Genomic DNA, 14,887 nt, shown 5'->3' with positions numbered 1-14,887 from the left:
CTCAAGTGACTTGCCCTCCTTGGCTTCCCAAAGTGCTGGGATTGATTACAGATGTGAGTGAACCACCGTGCCTGGCCTGGTGTATTGTTTTGTTTTGATTTTACTGGAGGAAGGTGTGGATTTTAGGATATTTGAGCACAGGGGAAGGAATTCCTGGAGAGGGGAACAGTGAAGATACAAAACGAGTGTGACTCAGCAAAAGACAGGCCTGGGAGAGAGGAATCAAGAGCCCAGGGGTATTGTTGCAGAGCCTGGGAGGAGACCTCATCCTTAGGTCAGGAGAGGGGATCTGTGAGGTTCTTACATTTCCAGTCTCAGTGGTTCATTTTTTTGTTCTATGAAATGAGATGTGAAGTCATCTGTTGAGAGGGAGGAGTATGGACATGAGTAGGGTGACTTGAGAGGGTCAAGGTTTGGCTTTTGTGGCAGTTGAAGGTAAATTACAAGATGCCTGGGATTATTTGTACATTTAACAAAGATTGATTGAGTGCTGCAGATATGTTATATAAAACAAGTACGTTGCCATCAACACACTTAGAGTTAAGAGAGGCAAATGAGTAAACCAACATTAGAGCCCCCTGGAAGGGCGAGAGGATAGAGGCATGGGCCTACAGGAGTATATCTAGAGCACTTAATAAACTGCAGAATTAAGAAAGGCATTTTTGGAGAAGACTATGGATGTTTTTGAGAACTAGTAAATTTCAGATGAAGGGAGGGTATGGGTACTCCAGGCAGAGGGCATAACTGTTGTGGAAATGCACAGAGGCAAACAGCACAAATGGTATTATGTATAGAACGAGGCATGAGGGAGGCGTGTGGAGAATAGAGCTTGAGGACCAACAGGGCCAGATCACAAGATACTTGCATTTTATTTGATTTTGTATTTGAAACTGCATCTTGATCGGGCGTGGTGGCTCATGTCTGTAATCCCAGCACTTTGGGAGGCAAGGTGGGCGATCACCTGAGGTCAGGAGTTTGAGACCAGCCTGGCCAACATGGTGAAACCCCGTCTCTACTAAAAATACAAAAATTAGCTGGGTGTGCTGGTGGGTGCCTGTAATCCCAGCTACTTGGGAGGCTGAGGCAGGAGAATCACTTGAACCTGGGAGGTGGAGGTTGCAGTGAGCCAAGATCATGCCATTGCACTCCAGCCTGGGCAACAAGAGTGAAACTCCACCTCAAAAAAAAAAAAAAAAAAAAAAAAAAAAAAATAAATTGCATTTGGTTCTGTCTAGGATGGAGTGCTGTAGCACCATCAGGGCTCACTGCAGCCTCAACTTTCTGGGCTCAATTGATCCACCCACCTCAGCCTCCTGAGTGGCTGGGACCACAGGTGTGCACCACCATGCCCAGCTAATTTTTTATTGGTAGAGATGAGGTCTCACCATGTTGCCCAGGCTGGCCTCTAACTCCCGAACTCAAGCAATCCTCCTGCCTTGGCCTCCCAAAGTGCCGGGATTACAGGCATGAGCCACTACACCCAGCCGAGCCTCGCATTTTAAATTAAATATTTTGAAAATTAATCTGAAAGCTATGAGAAGCCATGAAAGGATTTCAAGCAGGAAGTGATTTTTTATTTAGGTTCTGGTAGCAGCATAAAAAATAGATTGGAAGAGGTCAGACTGGAGGCCAGTTAAGCCAAGTAAAGAGCGCTGTGTGCAGAAGCAATGGAGGAAGAAAGGAAGAGACCACATCTGACTGGTGGGCAGTAAGTGAGAGGGAGAGAGCTAGGATGGTGTCCTGGTTTCCGGTTTGAGTTCCAGTAACAAAAATGGTTTTGCAGGCCGGGCGCGGTGGCTCAAGCCTGTAATCCCAGCACTTTGGGAGGCCGAGACGGGCGGATCACGAGGTCAGGAGATCGAGACCATCCTGGCTAACACGGTGAAACCCCGTCTCTACTAAAAAAAATACAAAAAACTTAGCCGGGCGAGGTGGCGGGCGCCTGTAGTCCCAGCTACTCGGGAGGCTGAGGCAGGAGAATGGCGTAAACCCGGGAGGTGGAGCTTGCAGTGAGCTGAGATCCGGCCACTGCACTCCAGCCTGGGTGACAGAGCAGACTCCGCCTCAAAAAAAAAAAAATGGTTTTGCCACTCACTAAGTTAAAAAATATAGAACAAGAAGCAGATTTGGGGTAAAAGGCCCTGCTCGCTCAGAAATTGGCTGATTTGTATGGCAATAGAACAAGGGAGCATGGGCCGGGCGTGGTGGCTCACGCCTGTAATCCCAGGACTTTGGGAGGCTGAGGTGGGCGGATTGCTTGAGCTCAGGAGTTCCAGACCAGCCTGGGCAATGTGGCGAAACCCATCTCTACCAAAAATACAAAAAAATTAGCCTGGCGTGGTGGCACGCATCTGTGGTTCCAGGAGGCTGAGGTGGGAGGATCACTTGAGCCTGGAGGGTGGTAGTTGCAGTGAACCGAGATTGCACCACTGCTCTCCAGTCTGAGTGACAGAGTGAGACTATGTCTCAAAAAAGAAAAACAAGGGAGCATGAATAGGAGAGTGATAATGAATTGATTTGCTCTGTAGTTCAGCCTGGTGGGAGAAGGGAATCAGTGCGAGTTGATAGCCAGAGACAGACCAGGTAGAGTGGAGGCACTGGAAGTCTCTAAGTTGAGGATCGGGTTTAGTGGAGGTGTAAAAGGCTAGGAGACTGGGTTTAGAGAATGGGACTTTTGAGTTTAAAATTTTGTATGTGGTGCTTTGGAAGTGATAACAAGATGCTTCGACAAGCGTTTGTTTTATCTGTTTCCTCCTGAAATGGTTCGTTCATTTGTAGGAGCATTTTTCTAGGGAGAGGACCTACACCTTTCATCAGATTCTCAAGGTTGTCGATGACCACACCGCCCCTCCCTGCATAAGAGTTAAGAATTGGCATTAGAACGCACCATTTTTACCTAATTCTCACATTTTTAGGCATACCTGCCGTCCAAATGTTGTGTGAACATAAGGTCAATGTTTATAGAATTTTACTCAGGAGCCCAGAATATGAAAGGAAAAAAATAAAACACAATGGCAAAAATGTGGACTGACAGGTTAACAATGTATTAATAGTTCACTTTCTCCACTGTTTCCTCCCATTTAAAAAGTTGGGGCAGGCTAAGTGCAGTGGCTCATGGTTATAATCTCAGCACTTTGGGAGATCGAGGCGGGGGAATCACTTGAGCCCAGGAGTTTGAGACCAGCCTGGGTAACATAAGGAGACCCCATCTCTACAAAAAATGAAAAAATTCAGCTGTGCATGGTGGTTCAGCACTTTGGGAAGCTGAAACGGGAGGATTGCTTGAGGGCCAGGAGTTCAAGGCCAGTCGGGGCAATACAGTGAGACCTCATCTCTGTTTTTTGTAAATAAATATAAATAAATTAGCCAGGCATGGTGGCACAGCTACTTGTGGTCCCAGCTACTTGGGAGGCTGAGGTGGGAGGATCACTTGAGCCTGGGAGGTTGAGGCTGCAGTGAGCTGTGATCATACCACTGCACTCCAGCTTGGGTGACAGAGTTAGACTCCATCTCCAAAAAAAAAAAAAAAAAAAAAAAAAAAGGAAGAAAAGAAAAATTGGGGCAGATGGGATTGTATGCATTGGCAAGCTACTTGGTAAACAACATCATTTATATTTATAGATATAGATGTACATCTGTTTATTTTAATATTGTAACCTTTTTCTATCTTTTTTTTTTTTTTTTTTTTTTTTTGAGATGGGGTCTCACTTTGGCCCCAGGCTGGAGTGCAGTGGCGTAATCACAGCTCACTGCAGCCTTGACCTCCTGGGCTCAAGCAAGCCTCCCACCTCAGCCTCCTGAGTAGCGAGACTACAGACATGTGCCACTAGACCCAGCTAATTTTTGAAAACAATTTTTTTGTAGAGATGAGGTCTCACTGTGTTGCTCAGTTGGGTCTTAATCTCCTGGGCTCGTGTGATCTTCTCACCTTGGCGTCCCATACTGCTGGGTTTTCAGATGTGAGCCATTAAACCTGGCCAAGCCTTTGTTTTTCTAGTAAGGATTTTAGATTTATTTCTAAACTTCAGTGGACAATAAGATCAAAGAAGCTCTTCCTCTGGGATTAGATTTAGTAATCTGTTCCCATAACCTGATAGGCAAGATAGAATGAATCAGATGGTGCTTCTTTTATGGTTCTAATACTACCTGTTTGGCTTGACAGATAAGATGGGAGCCAAGATTAGAGAGATTTAGAAAACCATGTTTATATCCACAAGCAGTCTGTCTGGAACTTATTTGTAGCAATTGAAGCAAGTGCTTCTCATGAGGGGGCTGAACTTTTTGTTAGGTGCAAAAATAGAATTTTGCCAACTATTTTTTTTTATGTCAGAAGTCTTTAAAATATACCAGATCTTCAGAAAACATTATAATGTATAATAATCCAGATGGGTTGGTTTGAGTGCAGTAGTGTTTACAGTGAACTGATCACAGCCAGTTACAGATTTTTGTTCCTTCTCCACTCCCACTGCTTCACTTGACTAACCTAAAAAAAAAAAAAAAAAAAAAAAAAAAAAAACCAGATGATTGGAATTTCAAGGCTACATTTATAGAAGTAAAATATCTTTTCTGATAGAAAAATAAATATTCTGCTCCTCTTACAAATGCTTAAGGAAGCAGGCCTTGACCAGAGTGAGAGACCGTGTGGAGAAGTTCCAGTGCTCAACACTGGCAGTTTTGTGGTTTACAAAGCACCTTTTGTGTTTATCTCATTTCATCCTCATAAGAATCCTGGGAGATGTAGGAGGTGGTGTCCTCTTTTACTAAGTGAATAATGATATTAGTGAGATGCAATGATGAGATGTGGATTCAAATGTTCTGACTTCAAACCCCATGGTTTTCCACTGTACCACAAAGCTGGCAAAAGTGTCGAGACAGCTCTGACAGCCCTAAATACAGAGATGAGCAGCTTAAATTGGATTTTATCATTAGTAGGTACTTTCATAATTTTGAGTTGTGGGAATAGCCAAATTAAACTGTTATTTAAGGCCAGGCGTAGTGGTTCATGCCTCTAATCCCAGCACTTTGGGAGGCTGAGGTGGGCGGATCACTTGAGGTCAGGTTTTGGAGAGCAGCCTGGCCAATGTGGCAAAACCCCATCTTTACCAAAAACAAAAATTAGCTGGGTGTGGTGGCAGGTGCCTGTAATCCCAGATACCCAAGAGGCTGAGGCAGGAGATTTGCTTCAACTTGGGAGGCGGAGGTTGCAGTGAGCCAAGATCGCACCACTGCACTCCACCCTGGGTGACAGAGTAGACTCTGTCTCAAAATAAATAAATAAAAATAAACTGTTACTGAAGAAAGATTGTCCTTATTCTGGAAATGGTGAGTAGGAAGACAGGAGGAGTGAAGGTGTGGAGGTGTGGAGACCAATGTGTAGCATTGTTAGGTATTAGACACTATGCTTTAGATCAGATATTGGTGCTTATCCAGGAAGCCACTTCTTTGTACCCCGGGAAAATTGCTTGCTAGGCTTCTCTTTCTGCCATGCTATGTTAGTGGGGTGAATTGGACAAAGAAGGGCAAGGAAGACTGAGTCAGTTGCAAAAGGAGTGTTTTTCTACTATTTTATCTAGACTTAGTGTCTTCCCTACTTTCCTATCATATCCTTTGAGTAACTAGGCAATAACTGGCAAGTTCTCACACAACTGGTTTGTCATTCCAGCCATCCCTGGTCAACTTATACAAATAGTTATCCAGGCACTAGTTCTCAAACTAAGGTGATGGTGATAGCTGTGGAAATGGAGTGGAAGGGACAAATGAGAGGTATATAGAAGTAATGGTTGTAGTGGGCCATCTGGAGCGGCTGCTACAAGGATGCCAGCTACAGTAGGGGAGGCATGGCCAGGGCTGCACACTCTGCAGAGCCCACAGGGGCTGGGAACAGGCAAGAGCCCTGTGCCCTGCTGAATTGGTGGGGCAGGAGCCCTGCGCTTCTGGGAACAGCTGCAGCCGGCCAGCCACAGCTCTGGACCTGGGCATCCCTGTTCTCTTGGAGGTCTGGGAAGCCCCCTCCCTCCACAGGCTTGGAAGTGCCTGCTTCTTGGCCTCTACCCACTCCCAGTACTCGCTCTGGTGTGGAACAAAGTTGTAGCCGAGCCCCAGCACTGTCACAACCCAGCAGGGGGTGCATGCACTCAGGGCGGCACTGACACGCCAGCCTCCTGCCAGCCCTCTGCCACCTGGGCCCCTTCCAGACTTTGGACACTGAGGAGTTTGGGGGCGGGATGGGGGTGCTGAAGGAAGCTTGGAAGGGTCCTGCAGGCACCCCTCGGCACAGACAGCCTGGGCGTTGTGGAGGGCATATTGATGGCGGAGGGAGGCAGATCAGTTTCCTAGGCTGGAAGGGGTGGGTACCCAGTGAAACCCCATCTTCAAGCCAGGGACAGCCAGAAGGCTGGGAGCCAGGCTGCCAGTTCCAGGTAGAATCTGCAACTCAGAGTGAGAACTTCATTGATAACCGTTTGGCCAATCAGATAATGCTTTTACCAGGCCCATGCATGGCTGCCCATGGACCCATCAGCATGCACTTCCTCCATTCTGAGCACATGAAAACCCCAGGCTCAGCCAGACTCCCGCACTCAGTGAGACAACCTGCCTGCAGATAGCAGCTACCTACTTTGGGTCTCCTCTGTGCTGAGGGCTGCACACTTGATGGGATGTCCTGCCTGTGGAAAGGAGTTACCCACTTCGGGTCTCCTGAGAGCTGTTCTGTGGCTCAGGGAAGCTCCCTTCTGCCTTCTTCACCCTCCAGCTGTCCATGTACCTCATTCTTCCTGGACGCAGGACAAGAACTTGGGACCCACCGAATGGTGGGACTGAAAGAGCTATAACACAAATGGACTGAACACACACCACCCTTCTGCCACCCTTCCTGCTTGCCACGTTGCGGGCAATGAGAAGGAGAGAAAAGCTGTGGCCCTTCTGGGAGTCCAGACCTAAGGGCTCCCCAAGCCAGGGCTGTGACATGCTGTAACACCACTTCGAGGCTTCAGGGTCAATGGTGCCTCCAAGTTTTTCTGATGTCACCACATTCCCCTCGTGCAGATGCCAATGCCCAAGCTGGAGGCAGGTCATGGCATGCCTGGCCCAGCTGTGGGCTGAGTACAGATCCCACAGAAAGTTGCAGGACCTGGGCCAGAACACAAGCCAAGTGCAGCCCTGCTGGGCTGAGGGGGTCAGGTATCTCCTGCAGCAAGCCCAGGGCAGAGTAAGGCCCTGGGCAGGGGCATCACTAGCCATGGAGGTCTCCGACTAGCAAAGCAGCACCAAAAAAATCCTTGTCAGAAGAAAAGGCAGTATTTACGATGATTTAATCAGTAAATACTTTTTGGGCACCTGCTGTATAATAAGCGATGTGTCTGACATGTAGAAGAAACAAAGAAGAGATTGGTGATGTGAAATCACACCCCTGGGTGTTAGTGATAAAGAGATTTCTCAAAGAGGAAGTTTCTTGAAATAGCCAGAGAATGCTTTGTAGAAGGGGCATCACTTTATCTGATCCTTAAATAATACAGAAATAATCATGGATAGTAGAGAAGTTAGAAAGTGTTGTTTATTTAGGGAAGGATACAGTGTATTCTGGTTTTGCTGTGTTAAATTCTAAATATCAAAGGATTGGCAAAAGTATGAGGTTTAGGAATCTTCACAGGTGGTTTTTCATGACCTAAGAGTGGAAGAAAGGGTCAAGGGATTGAACATAGAATAATACAGAACAGATGAGTCTCAGAAGACCATCACAGTGAAATGGTGGAGGAGGGAAGAGACAAATACGGAGGTCTTGGACTCAGAAGACGATCTTGGGAAGCAATACAGTGTAGTAGGGAGGCCTGGGCTTCTGAGTCGGGCAAGCTGCACGGGAACACTGGTGTGGCCACTCACTGCATGGCCTTGGACAAGAAATACAACCTCTGAAAATCTGTTTTCTCATTTGTCAGATGGGGATAATTATCCCTGTCTTGCAGAGTTGTAAGTACTATGTGAAATAATTGTTTAAAAAGTTAGTGCCAGCTGGGTGTTATAGCTCACGCCTGTAATCACAACACTTTGAGAGGCTGAGACAGGAGAATTGCTTGAGCCCAGGAGTTTGAGACCAGCCTGGGCAATATAGCAAGATCCTATCTCTATAAATAAATAGTGCCTTGCAGAAAGAAGATACTTAAGAAATGGAAATTATTAGATATTTGGGACATGGAATAAAAGGATTATTCCAAAGAGAAGATTGACATCAGTGTCAGATACATTTTTTTTTTTTTTTGAGACGGAGTTTTGCTCTTGTTGCCCAGGCTGGAGTGCAATGGTGGGATCTAGGCTCACCGCAACCTCCACCTCCCAGGTTCAAGCGATTCTCCTGCCTTAGCCTCCCGAGTAGCTGGGATTACAGGTGCCCACCACCATGCCCAGCTAACTTTTTGTATTTTTAGTAGAGACGAGGTTTCAACATGTTGGCCAGGCTGGTCTTGAACTCCTGACCTCAGGTGATCTGCCAGCCTCAGCCTCCCAAAGTGCAGGGATTACAGGCATGAGCCACTGTGCCAGGCAGTGTCAGATACATTTTTAAAGATTGAGAAACATGTAGCCTCAAGTAAGACCATCAAGCTTTTTACTTTTAAGAATGATAAATTCTGGGGCTGGATGTGGTGGCTAATGCCTGTAATCCCAGAACTTTGGGAGGCTGAGGAGGGAGGATCACTTACGCCTAGGTGTTTGAAACCAGCCTGGGCAACATGGTGAGACCCCATCTCTACTAAAAATAAAAAAATTAAACAGGTGTGGTGGTGTGTGCTTGTAGTCCCAGCTACTTAGGAGGCTGAGGCAGGAGGATCACTTGGGCCTGGGAGGTTAAAGCTGCAGTGAACCATGATCACACCACCTCATTACACTCTGGCCCACAGAGGGAGACCCGGTCTCAAAAAACAACAAAACAAAGGTAAATTCTGAATGGCAATTTTCCTAGTTCATATATATGTTTCCATGTAGTTATCTGCAGGTTCCCAACATAGTTTCTGAAACAAAATAATACCTTGCACATTGCCTGGTTCATTATTTCCTTCCCCTTGGTTCACGTGACCTCTGCTCCGTTTCTCTGGCACTGGGATTAACCAGTGGCTCCATAGTTCAACAGGGAATTCTTATTTTTTAATGTAGCCTAATGCTTCTGGTTTTAAATATGGAGAGAGTTAAAGTGATACTGAACAGTTTGCTTTTTCGCTTTCGTTGATACTGGTTTGCTGTGATTCATCAGACTCTTAATTACTTTAACAGATAAACAAGAATTTCAGTTATGTTAAGTTCTGTGTTTTCTAAAGCAAGACCAAAGGAGAAGGCTGATGGTACAATCAAGAGCACAAAAGGAACTATTATGCAATGTTTGCTTTACTTTCTTTTTTTTTTTTTTTTGAGACAGAGTCTTGCTCTGTCACCCAGGCTGGAGTGCAGTGGCGCGATCTCTGCTCACTGCAAGCTCTGCCCCCCGGGTTCACGCCATTCTCCTGGCTGGGACTACAGGCGCCCGCCGCCACGCCCGGCTAATTTTTTTTTTCTTATTTTTAGTAGAGACGGGGGTTTCACCGTGTTAGCCAGGATGGTCTCGATCTCCTGACCTCGTGATCCGCCCACCTCAGCCTCCCAAAGTGCTGGGATTACAGGCGCGAGCCACCGCGCCTGGCCAATGTTTGCTTTACTTTCTATTCAAGTTTAAAATATGTAGAAATTCAGATGAAACAATTTTAAATATTAGAACACTTGGGAACAAAAAATGTTTCAGAATATAAATATAAGACATTCTAATGTATCTTTTTTTTGCGGGGGGGGGGTGTCAGGCATTAAAATAAGCATTTGGCTCATTGTCCTAGGGTCTTAACAAGATTTAGGAAGAAGCTGATGGAAATAGTAACCATCCTAGAATCTGCCCTTGAGGCTCTGGTGCCCAGCCCTGCCTGCTTTCTTTCAGTTCCTTGGATATAGTATGTTTCCTCCTTTTGCTTGGCTGTGGCATGAGCTATTCTAGTTGGCTGAAATATTCTTTTTTCATTCTTTGGAATTCAGCTCAGATGTTACTTCCTCAAGAAAGCCTCAGAGCTTCTCCCCCTGGGTAGGTCAGATTACATTCTCTGGGCACCCTGAGCTGCTTCCTCATCTATAGAAAACATTTGTCATCATTGTATGCTCCATGCAGGCAGGGATATGTCTAGTTATTCAGGGCTCTAAGCCAGGCACTAAGAGCAGAGTACACAGTAGACACTCAATAAATATCTGTTGAGTGAAGTCAACCTATATTAAGTGCCAAGTGCATTGCTTCATTTACTCCTCAGCATAACCTTTTAGGTAGATACCCCCATTTACAGATGAAAAAACAGATAACTTGCTCAAGGTCACAGAGTCAACCAATGACACAACCAGGACTTGACGACGTCACTTTGATGCCAAAGTCAGTGCTTCATTTTGTCTTTTACTTTCTTTGTTGCAAGCAGTCATCCCAGTGAAAATCCAGAGTTCTAAGCATTGTACTATATGATCTCCCATAGGAAGACAGACAGGGTCTGATCCAAATTCAGTGAAATCCAGCAACGGGTTTATAATGGATATTTGTTATGTGCCTTCCTAGCATCCATTCCAAATTCAACCCAATGACCACAACCAAGGAGCATTTAGCAAAGGGATTTTATTACTTGCAACAAGTAAGGAGAACGCCAGGGATTATTCCCAAAGCAGTATCTCCCAGAGCTGAGGGCTTCATCAGGTTTTATAAGTATAGGGTAATGAGGCATGATCTGACTGGATCTTGCAATGAGGTGATGCGGGGAGGCATGATCTGAGTGGATCCTGCCATGGGGTGATACCACAGCTCGTCTGATCGGTCTTAATTCAGTCCCCATCCTTGGACTGAGCACTTAGCTTAGGTTCCCCCTGTGGTTGAAGGCTTGGTTCATCTGGGCGTGCTCAGGGCACACGACCTGAGGGTCCATTGGCAACTGAAAAACAACTCACAACTTTGTTACATAAAGGTTAAATCAGATTGGTCTGGTCTGGCCACAAAAAGTAGGCTTGCTCTTTCTAACTGGCCTTGTGCCCTGGAAGCACGAAGGTCAGAGCCATTTCTACCAACTTACTACCTAACAGAGCAGAGGGGAGGACAGACGTGACCCTAGAGATCATCTGGTTCCTGGTAATGTTTTCCGAGCCCTGTTCATGCTGTGCCTGAGGCTTTCTGCCCATATGATTTTCACTAATTGGAATTGGTAGAGTTCTTTTTCTGCTTAAGCCTATTTGGGTTGGGATTCTGTCAGTTGGAATCAAAGGATTCCTAACCAGTATAGGACCTAAAAGACACTGGATGTGTTTTGCCTTTTTTTTCTTTCTCCCTTTTGCACAGGCTGAAGTCGTTTCCTCAGGCTCTAAAATGATTATAAATGTGTGTTCTCTGGGCTCGAGGAGGAAAGTGGTGAGAAGGTGTGAGGGCAGCGATGATGATCAAAGGAGATTTCGTGGTGTGGGGAGTCGGGGCTTCTAAGACTTGCTCAGTAACTTGTGGAATGACTGTAAAAAACTTCATTTATTTATTTCTCTACACCTCAGTTTTCTCTGAAAAGTGACGATAATGTTTGCCACGCCACTTAGACAAGAGGGAATTGATAAGACTATGCCTAGGACTTTGTACTTTGGTATTATCTTTCAACGTAATGACATTTCACCATTTCAACCTGTGGCTTTTCCTATTTCTCAATCACTAGACTGACCAATAGTGAGATGGGTGGATTAAGGAGGTTCCTATTCTGGGGAGATAACAGAGGAAGGAAGGAGATTCATGTTCCAGAGCTTAGGAAGCATTAGGTGTGCATTCAAACTCACTGCATCAGCAACTCTTCATGTTCAAGAGACATTTGAAATAGTAAGCTTCCTTTCTTTCCGCTCTGTGGATTTAACAAATGGGATCTTTAGACTTGAACTTTTTTGCTTTTTTAAAGTAGCCAAACATCACATGATGGACTTGAACTTCTCAAAACCCATTCTGATACTTGTAGGACTGCTTTGTGTAAAATCTATTAGCTGTGTTTATAGTTACCTGACTGTAGAAAGAAAAATTTACATGTTTAAATAGCTACAATTTCCACAATGAAGGAAAAGCCTCCCAGAGACATTAAGAAAACCAAAGGCAGCAAAGATAAAAACCATATTTCTGTTTCTAACACAAATGTGAATTTATTGGTTGATTTGATATTGAAAATAGTACTTTTACAAAATCATCTCAGAAAATATACTACATTCATTAAAATTCATACAAACCATTGCAGAAAATATTAAACCCTCTAACCAACCTAACACTTGCTTTCAGAGGCACTTGTGATGATTTTCACAGCTTCCATAGTTGCAAAGAACAAAGAAATCATCTTCAAACAGGTGGAATTAGGTAAGAATAATCCAAAAAATATTTGTTTATTTCTTTTTTTTTTTTTTTTTTTTTTTGAGACGGAGTCTCGCTCTGTCGCCCAGGCTGGAGTGCAGTGGCCGGATCTCAGCTCACTGCAAGCTCCGCCTCCCGGGTTCACGCCATTCTCCGGCCTCAGCCTCCCGAGTAGCTGGGACTACAGGCGCCCGCCGCCTCACCCGGCTAATTTTTTGTATTTCTTAGTAGAGACGGGGTTTCACCGTGTTATCCAGGATGGTCTCGATCTCCTGACCTCGTGATCCACCCGTCTCGGCCTCCCAAAGTGCTGGGATTACAGGCTTGAGCCACCGCGCCCGGCCATATTTGTTTATTTCTTTACAGACTCACAGATTGCTTGATGTTTAGGGACTCTTACCTAGGACACCTAATTATTCAAGGTTTTCCTAATTATACTGGGCTTTTTCATTGCCTACAATCTACAATATTCGGCAAAGTATTAAGGAAAATGTAATAAGGAAAATGAACCCAAGAACCTTAACCGCCTCAAATAGTTTTATGGATATACTAAAGTATCAAGTACAATCTTTATCTTAAGACTTTAGAACTGGAATGCAGGAAAACAAACTTTGGTGGAATACTGGAATAAAAGACATAAAACTGGGCAGAACTAGGTGTGGCAACCTTGTATGTCAATTCTGAAAGCCAGACTAGTGACGCTAAGAATAACAAATAGGTTCAGATTTGTTTTTCAGAAACTTGAGCTATTTTGGCCAGGTGCAGTGTCTCAAGCCTGTAATCCCAGCAATTTGGGAGGTCAAGGTGGGAGAATCACTTGAGCCCAGGAGTTCAAGACCAGCCTAGGCAACACAGTGAGACCCTGTTTCTACTTCTTTTTTGTTTGTTTTTAGACAGAGTCTTGCTCTTGTCGCCCAGGTTAGAGTACAATGGCATGATCTCGGTTCACTGCAACATCTGCCTTCTGGGTTCAAGAGAGTCTCCTGCCTCAGCCTTCCAAGTACCTGGGATTACAAGCACCCACCACCATGCCTGGCTAATTTTTTTTTTTTTTTTTTTTATCTTTAATAGAGAAGGGGTTTCGCCATGTTGGCCAGGCTGGTCTTGAACTCCTGACCTCGTGATCCGCCCGCCTCGGCCTCCCAAAGTGCTAGGATTACAGGCATGAGCCACCATGCCCAGCCCCCGTCTCTATTTTTAAAACACAATTTAAAAGCCAAAAGAAAAAATCTGTGCTGTTTAGACTCGGACTTTTAATTGGCTAGTATTTCTTAATTCAATCAATAAATGATTGAGACCTTTTCACCACTCCCTTTTCAAAGTCTTCTTTTGAGTGATGTAAGTACTGCTTATCACCAAGCTCTCAAAGAGAAGATGAAATTAAAATCTGATGGGTAACTATTTAAATAAGACAACTGGGGTAACCCATTTCTCCAGGACCCCTCTCTGCAGCAGAGAGCTATTCTCTTTCTTTTGCCTAGTAAACCTCTGCTCTTAACCTTTAAAAAAAAAAAAAAAAAAAAAAAAAAAAAGCAATTGGAAGAAAATTTCAAGCCAATGAATAAAACAAGATTTGGGGAGAATGGTAGATGCTAATTATGAAAGTCGACTGTTTCCTTTGAAGGGGGAGTTCAAAGCCGTTTTTTTGATGTGAATTTTTTGGGAGACAATAGAAAATGGCTAAATAGGATATAACAGAAACTTTTAAGGACGGAATTCAACTTTACCTAAAAAAGGTTTCGGGCTGGGCGCGGTAGCTTACGTCTGTAATCACAGCACTTTGGGAGGCTGAGGCAGGCAGATCACCTGAGGTCAGGAGTTCAAGACCAGACTGACTAACATGGGGAAATCCCATCTCTACTAAAAATACAAAATTAGCCGGTGTGGTGACGCATGCCTGTAATCCCAGCTACTTGGGAGGCTGAGGCAGGAGAATCACTTGAACCCGGGAGGTGGAGGTTGTGGTGAGCTGAGATTGCAGCATTGCACTCCAGCCTGGGCAACAAGAGCGAAAACTCCGTCTCAAAAACAAAACAAAACAAAACCAAAAAACCTTGAGCCGGGTGCGGTGGCTCACGCCTGTCATCCCTACACTTTGGGAGGTTGAGGCGGGTGGATCGCCTGAGATCAGGAGTTCAAGACCAGCCTGGCCAATATAGTGAAACCCTGTCTGTACTAAAAATACAAATTAGCTGGGCATGGTGGTGGGCGCCTGTAATCCCAGCTACTAGGGAGGCTGAGGCAGGAGAATTGCTTAAACCCAGAGGCAGAAGTTGCAGTGAGCAGAGATCACACCATTGCACTCCAGCCTGGGCAACAAGAGCAAAACTGTCTCCCCGCCAAAAAAAAAAAAAAAAAAAAAAAAAAAAAAACCAGTTTCTCTTCTCCCACTTAGCATTTTAAATGTAAAACTAAGGCCGGGCGCAGTGGCTCAAGCCTGTAATCCCAGCACTTTGGGAGGCCGAGACGGGCGGATCACAAGGTCAG

The 14,887-nt window shown here is 45.0% G+C and overlaps 1 protein-coding gene across 1 annotated transcript in view; it reads right to left on the bottom strand.

Moving 5' to 3' along the window:
* The window catches only part of DAZAP2 (DAZ associated protein 2), a 426,196-nt gene that overhangs the window by 301,969 nt on the left and 109,340 nt on the right, over nt 1-14,887 (bottom strand). The gene's annotated exons all lie outside the window — the stretch shown is intronic.

This window comes from Macaca thibetana, chromosome 11 (genome assembly GCF_024542745.1).
Source record: "Macaca thibetana thibetana isolate TM-01 chromosome 11, ASM2454274v1, whole genome shotgun sequence".
Taxonomy (NCBI): Eukaryota; Metazoa; Chordata; class Mammalia; order Primates; family Cercopithecidae; genus Macaca; species Macaca thibetana.
The sequence above is the reverse complement of the archived record's forward strand: the minus strand, read 5'-3'. Positions and strand labels throughout refer to the sequence as shown.